A 7,248-nucleotide genomic window follows, 5' to 3' on the forward strand; every position below is an offset into this window, starting at 1 on the left:
ATAGAAACAATACTTTTATTTGAAATCCGTTTCTAAGCATAATAAAATAAAATCATTTTATTTTGAAACCAAATGCTTTTCTGTTTCAAATTAGAAATGAAAATCCAGTTTCTAATCCGTTTTAAATTACTGTAATTTTTTTTATTTTTTTTATTTAATGCATTATTTTGTATATTAAAGCATATAATATATTATCAAATCTCAATAATAAAAGAAAATTAAAAATTCTATCATAGATAAAATAAATAAAACATTGGAGAAAAGGATATCTTTATTAAATTATAAAGTTCATAAATTTAATACATGCAAAGAAAAGTATACACTTTGCAATGCAATTGAAACACTAAGAAATCCAATATAGACTCCAACCCGCAAACTTCAGTATTGGGTGATAATTATATCATAATAAATATAGACTACAATATCACAAAAGTGAACCAAGTCATGTTTGGCCATATTTTCTTGGTAAATACCCATGCTAGCTAGAAGATCTGGACCATTCTACTCCATATTTATTCATGAATATTCTGGTCCCATAACAATATCCCTTCAAACATTAATTATGCCCCATAATCAAATCAAGGAGAAAGCCATAATCTGCATCAAGAAAAAGCACCTCAATGAGTAAAAGTGAATGCAAAATTAGTCTTAAGCAAATAGAAAGCAGGACAATTCCCTTTCCATTAGTTCAATATAAAGGACTTAAATCTGAAAATTTATAAGTATCAGTAGTAGCAAATATTAGTTCAATATAAAGGACTTCAAGCATTAATGTGTTAATTGGAAACTAAGCGTACTGATAAGCATATAGCTGAATATTATAGTGCTAGTGTTGAAGACATTTCCAATCATGACCATAAGCCAGTTAGTTTCCACAACTTAGATTATACATACATATTCAACTAACAACTCAGATTATATATATATATTTAACTAATGAACCAATGTAAATAAAAGAAACACCATCAACTCGTCCAATTGCAGCTTTGACATCTCAGAATGAACAATTCCCCCAATTCAAGGATGATCAAATCAATATATATATCCAAAAATATGAAGAAACTAACTGTAGAAAAGCAATTGGCTTTTCTCAAAGAGAATTATAGCTTAGATATATCAATTTAAGAAATGAATCCTATGTTCCATTATAGCTTAGATCACAACAATAAAATCATTTTGATTCAACAACCCATGAATCAATTCACATTTACCATATGATGCTATTCTAAACAAAAATCCAACACCAATCATGCTATGGAGATCATCTGCATTTTAATATGAGAAATCAAAAAATCTAAACATGACGATAACTAAATGATCAAGCATCAAATCTGAACATTTTATAGCTATATAATTTCTTCCTCTATTCACAAAACAATTGACAATTGTAGTTCAAGAAATTAGATTTTAATTCAATTTGTTTTAAATTTATTAATTTTTGAAAGAATTTAATTATAAATTGATTTAAATTATTTATTGAGTCATCATATAAAAAGAATTATGAATTAACTTTTAGTTAATTTATAAGTTATAAATTCTTTCAAATCAAAATATTAATTAAAAAAATTTAATAAATTTATTTTTCATGCCAAATTTTAAATCAATCAAAATAAAGCCTGCTGCTACTATCTAGGATTCAAGTTTCCTCTTCTTCTTGCAACCCACTTATAAAGAGCCACAATATTAAATCAAAGTAACACAAGATTAAATGGTCTATAATCCTGAAGTAGGATAAGGAGTGAAATTGCTAAACACCACCTTTGATATATGAACACAAGAACACTGGATACAAATAAATACTCCATGACTTAAGGACCTGATACATACCAAACAACTCAATCAAAAGGCAAAATAGTCAATATAAAATCCAGACAGCAGTAAAAACAGTCTCTCACAAACACCAGCTCATGTAATATATCCTAGTCTAATTAGTAAATTTTGTGTACTCTATTTAGAAGTCCAAGTTCAATTGAATTAGGAGTTCAACTACAACTTTAAAGTGATGAGTTATCTTGATTTTGTATACATACCTAAATGCAATGCTTCATTTTGAAAGTAAAAGTTGTGAAGAAAATTCTGCAGACGGTTCAAATTTGACCGTCTTGTACCTTAGTCATGATGCTTAGGAAATTTGGCATGATGCCTAAGAATTTCCAAGTGTTAAGCACAGAACTCATCATTTTTTTTTCAATTTCTTGATTAAATAAGAATTCCCAAGCATAAAGCACAAAATTTATATTTTCCTTCAATTCCACAATTAAATTTCAATATAATATTATTATCTAAATTCCATTCTATCAAATCCTATTCAGACAACATCAATTTCTTAAAATTTTCCCAAAAACACTATTCATGCAAACTCCAGTGACAAAGCTGCACTCCAAACAGCCCTCCAAGCATGTCCTTTAAGCAATTTTTCTTCCTATAGTACTTGTTTACTGGTTCATATTCTAACGTTCAAATCAACCCACAACCAGTCATTAATAGCCTCACCTGCAAGGCTTATCTATTGCCACCGGTGTTGTTAAAGGCGTTGGGCAAGACAATTTTTCCCTCAAGTCATATTCCAACAATTTTTCAATCATTCAATTTTCAGTACTTCATACCATGTCTGAAATTCTCTAATGCTTAATCTTAGCTTCATCAATCAACACACAAGTAAAATCTAACTAGGTATAGAATGTTGAAAATTGAATTTTACTTGGATCTCCAACAAGGTAAAATTTGAAACTTCAAAAATAGATTTCAAAATAGTCAAGCAACCTTCCAAACCCTTGTACCCCCTTCACAAAGAAGATGATATGCTAGAATATATTGTTGAGGGAAGCTCATTCAAATTAGCACTAATGAATGCCAAATACCATTACATCAAGGCAGCCATTATTCAATACACACACACGCGCACACACACACACACACACACATGGAGAGAGGAGGAACTCATGTTACACTTCAAAATCTATTAAAGATGCAGCAAAAAGTTATGGTAATGATATTGTTAAGGTAGCTATGATAACAAACAGATAAACAGATGCAAGAATGGATGAATGAAGAAAGACATATTAAAACCCAAGGAAAGCTAAGCACAAGCAAAGTTCCCATAACAATGTAGCTCTCAGAATTTACACTCATTTAAGTGCTGTAAACACAAACTCAGCATGGCAAATTCAACAAAAGCTATACGACTTGAATGGACATGATCCCCCAAAAGCCTCAAGTGGATAACCTATGAATGAAAAAATATACAAGAAAAAAAGTGCAGTCAAACATTGGAATGCTCCTTACAGCCAACTCTTTTTTGGGGAGGGAAGGGGATATCTTTTATTTCTGTCCTCACCTCACCACAGGTTGATTCAAAGAAATTTTTGACTTCAGCCTGAGAAGCCTGCGGATTTAATGGAATTATTAACTTGGAAATTAAATAAGTCTGAAGAAATAAGTTGCAATCAGTAAGCCCTATAGCAAAATGGCAAACATTAAATATTTGGGGTTTACCTTTTTATCAATATTTGTATAGTATACTATCCTGCTACACATCTCCAGTTCATCTTCTGATTGCATCCAATTAGAATCATCAGAAAAGCCATCTGTGTAATGCAACCTTAAGTACATGCTAAGACAGTACAAAAAAATATAAGCTAACACAACCAAAAAGGGCCAGCGTTATTCATACCCTAGGGAGAAATGTAGGATTCACTGGAAGGATGGTAGTTTTTGCAGGTAACACTCTAACAGGATAGTAACCTAGCATCGTTCCACCACGGTTTAAAGCTGCTCTTACACATTCTGTTTATAAGGTTCCAATATCACACATAAGGTATGAATAATTACAAATTTATTTGCATAAAAAAAATTGAACCAAATACTCTTCAGCAGCAGTTATAACTTACGCTCATCTGCAAACTCCAAATGCTCAAGCACATGAACTGTTGTAAACTTAAGCGGGGGAACTGGAGTTACCTTGTGTGACAGCTAACAGGCTTGTGGTATCAAACGCTATCCTCACAAAGATAAGGGTAACACCACAACCAAAGGTTTCCGTCACTACCGAAGCCACAGTCTCAACTGCCCTTAACACCCTCCTTAAGACATAGCAAAGAAGGAACCGAAAAATGCTTCTACGTGGCATAATTTCTCATCCTCTTCCCTCTCTTTACCTCAAAACCCCCCTTCGGCTCCGCAGCTATGCCCCCATCGCCACTACCATTACTAACAAATACTCCATCTCTAACAAGGACCTCGAGTCCCAAGGCTTCCTCCTCCGTCGCACCATCTCCAACCATAATCTTGACCACCTCAACTCTGTCTTCATGGCAGTCAGTTTCCCCAAGCATGACCCGGAGAAGATCAAACTAGCATTGGAGAACACGAACTCGCTCCTCTGGGTGGAGCACAAGAAAACCCAGAAGCTAGTTGCATTTGCTAGAGTCACAGGAGACAATGTTTTCAATGCCATCATCTGGGACGTGTGTTAGTAGTATGCCCTAGAGCATATATCTTGTATATATTTTATTAATAAAAGGTAATTTCACTTTTCTGTTTACATAATCCATTTATGTGTAATTGAAAAGGTCCATTGATATTTTATTAGAAATTCTATTCTTAAGTTATTAAGAATATGAGTAATAGTATTCTAGCACAAAGTATCATAAATTGGTTCACAATCGAGGATACTCCACAAAGGACATGACTTATCCGGAAAGATTGTAATCATGTTTGTTCCCAAAGTATTAATATGAGATATAAATAAGTTGGAGTGGTGAGTCTCATGCCACATAACAAACATGATAGGCACTTATACATGATAAGTAGGCTGAGCCAGTGACACTTATGACAAGTACATGGAGTTTACTTTTGTCAATACATTGTCATATATCATATTAATGCATATAATTCTTAGACCTGAGATAACACAGTTATCTTGTATATAGGTAGTTTGAGTTTGATACTGCTTTCATACTTGTACTATGTATGGGTATATGGGCATGTGTTGGCTCCTACTAGTTATATATGGAGATAAGTGTTGATCAAGATGGAATTCATTACCCTAAGTAAATAGGGATGAAATCCTATGTTCATTTAATTATTCTTGATGATTTAAGTTCCTGGCCAGAACAGGTAGATTTAGTTAGGAAAGAGTTTCTGATAAGAAAATCTAATTAATCAAGAATTGGAATTAAAAGAGAATATAATGTTCATGGTGAATGAAGTTTGACATTAACCATGACTCCAGCTGGAATTGGGATTTTGTAACAGAGAAATTCTAGTACATGGTAACATATGATTAAAGGTTCATTTAAGGTATTCTTATTACTGATTTGGTAGCCATGGCATGCTATGCTAGGTGTCAACCATGGTTTATGATATGCCTGAAATGATTTAGAAAAATCATTTAAGGTAAGAAAGAGTTCCAATGATATTATGGGATAATATCATTTATCATTGCCAATAAGTAATAAGCCTAGTAAGTCACACATCTGCACAAGTTAATCACCAAGTAAAATGTAATTTAATTGATTAATTAAAGAGTTTAATTAATTAATCAAATAAGTTTGGTTTGCAATAAGATTGCAAAGTCCCTAGCATGACTTGAAATCAAATCTAGGTTATTGGATGTATAGCATAAATTAAATTTATATTTAAATTGTTTAAATATGAATTTAATTGTGAGAAATTAATTAATGAAGATTAATTATTTAATTAATTTATATTTGATATAAATTAATTTGAAGAGGAGAAATTATAATTTTAGGTTAAGAACTTAAATTAAAAAGTAAGGGTAAATTGGTCATTTCACATGGTGACATGTGACACCATAAGATGGTGACACATGGCACCATATAAGCTTGCCATTTGTTTTCCTATCATGCAAGATGATAAAAGTCAAGATTCAATTTACCTTTGACACTTGGCTTGATGAGATTAAGTGAACAAAAGTAAGATTAAATCAAGTGGTGACATGTGGCAAGGGAGTTAGTGAGACTTTGACCTAAGTATAAAAGCAAAATGAAGAAGAAACAAAAACTCACTCTTCCTCTCTTGAAGGTGGACGGCTTCAAAGAGAATTCCTTCATTTCCTTTGAATTAAATTTGCTTGAAAATGTTTCTAGTCTTCCATACATTCATACAACCCCACTAAAGCATAAACCCCAAATTTCAAGTGGTTGAATAGGCTTGGGAAGTCAAATTGGGGTTGCCATTAGTGTGCTAATGGTGGACTAGCTAGAGGGACAACATTTGGGGTCCTAAGAGCATCCTAGGAGTGAGAATAACATCAATTGTACATCAAGAGGTTAGTATAAAATCCCTCTATTTAATTAGGGATTAATGAATTAATTTGTTAACTCACAATCTTAAATGACAAATGAAGATTTTAGTGCATGCTAAAATGAGTTTTGGTATGCTTATGAGCATTGAAATTGAATAGGCACATAAAACATTTGGTATGTTGCATGTAACCCTAGATAAAGTTTTAAATTTCAATGCTTAAATGCCCTGATTCCCATGCTTCCATGCCTTCAACGTGGTGGTGGATCCTTCGTATCAGGGGATTGGATTAGGGAAGGCTATGATGGAGAAACTTATATAAGAGTTGTTAGAGAAGGGGATTGTGAACATTACTTTGTATTCAGAATCGTGAGTTCTTGGCTTTTATTTGTGGTTGATCCGGATAGGATCCGAGGGATGGTGTATTCCAGAAAACAGAAAAAAAAAAAGTAACATATGATTCTTGAGTTTTTTTCTCTGGTTAAGAAAGGGGAGAGCACATGGTAGATATGAGGCGGCATGACACTATAGGAGAAAAAGTGTTAGGGTTTGCTATAAAGAATAAGGACAATTTATACTAGAGATTAGAGGGTCAAGATCTGATTTGGATAACTTGGACAATTAAGATCAGGTGAGGGGCTTCTTTGATGGGTTTAGTATGTTCTTTCATTCAATTTAAAACCATGTAGGATTAAACCAAATTACAAAGTAGATTTTGAATTTTGGATTTGAGAGAAAGAAGGCAAAAGTTACTGCGAGAATAAAAAGATGGGATATTTAATTTTATTAAAAAAAATAGCAATTAGAAACCGACCAATATCGGTTTCTAATTTGAAGTAGAATAGTTTTGAAATCGAAAACAATCGGTTTCTAAATATAACTAGAAATACATTAATTTTTAAAACCGAAATAAATCGATTTCTAAATATAAATAGAAAATAACTTCATTTTGAAACCGAAAGCAAACGGTTTCTAAATTAA

At 32.4% G+C, this 7,248-nt stretch overlaps 1 pseudogene; it reads left to right on the plus strand.

Annotated features, from left to right (window-relative positions):
- The first annotated feature begins 4,025 nt into the window (after positions 1 to 4,025).
- Positions 4,026 to 6,720, plus strand: LOC110641162 (GCN5-related N-acetyltransferase 1, chloroplastic-like; annotated as a pseudogene).
- Positions 6,721 to 7,248: the final 528 nt, after the last annotated feature.

This window comes from Hevea brasiliensis, chromosome 6 (genome assembly GCF_030052815.1).
Source record: "Hevea brasiliensis isolate MT/VB/25A 57/8 chromosome 6, ASM3005281v1, whole genome shotgun sequence".
Lineage (NCBI taxonomy): Eukaryota > Viridiplantae > Streptophyta > Magnoliopsida > Malpighiales > Euphorbiaceae > Hevea > Hevea brasiliensis.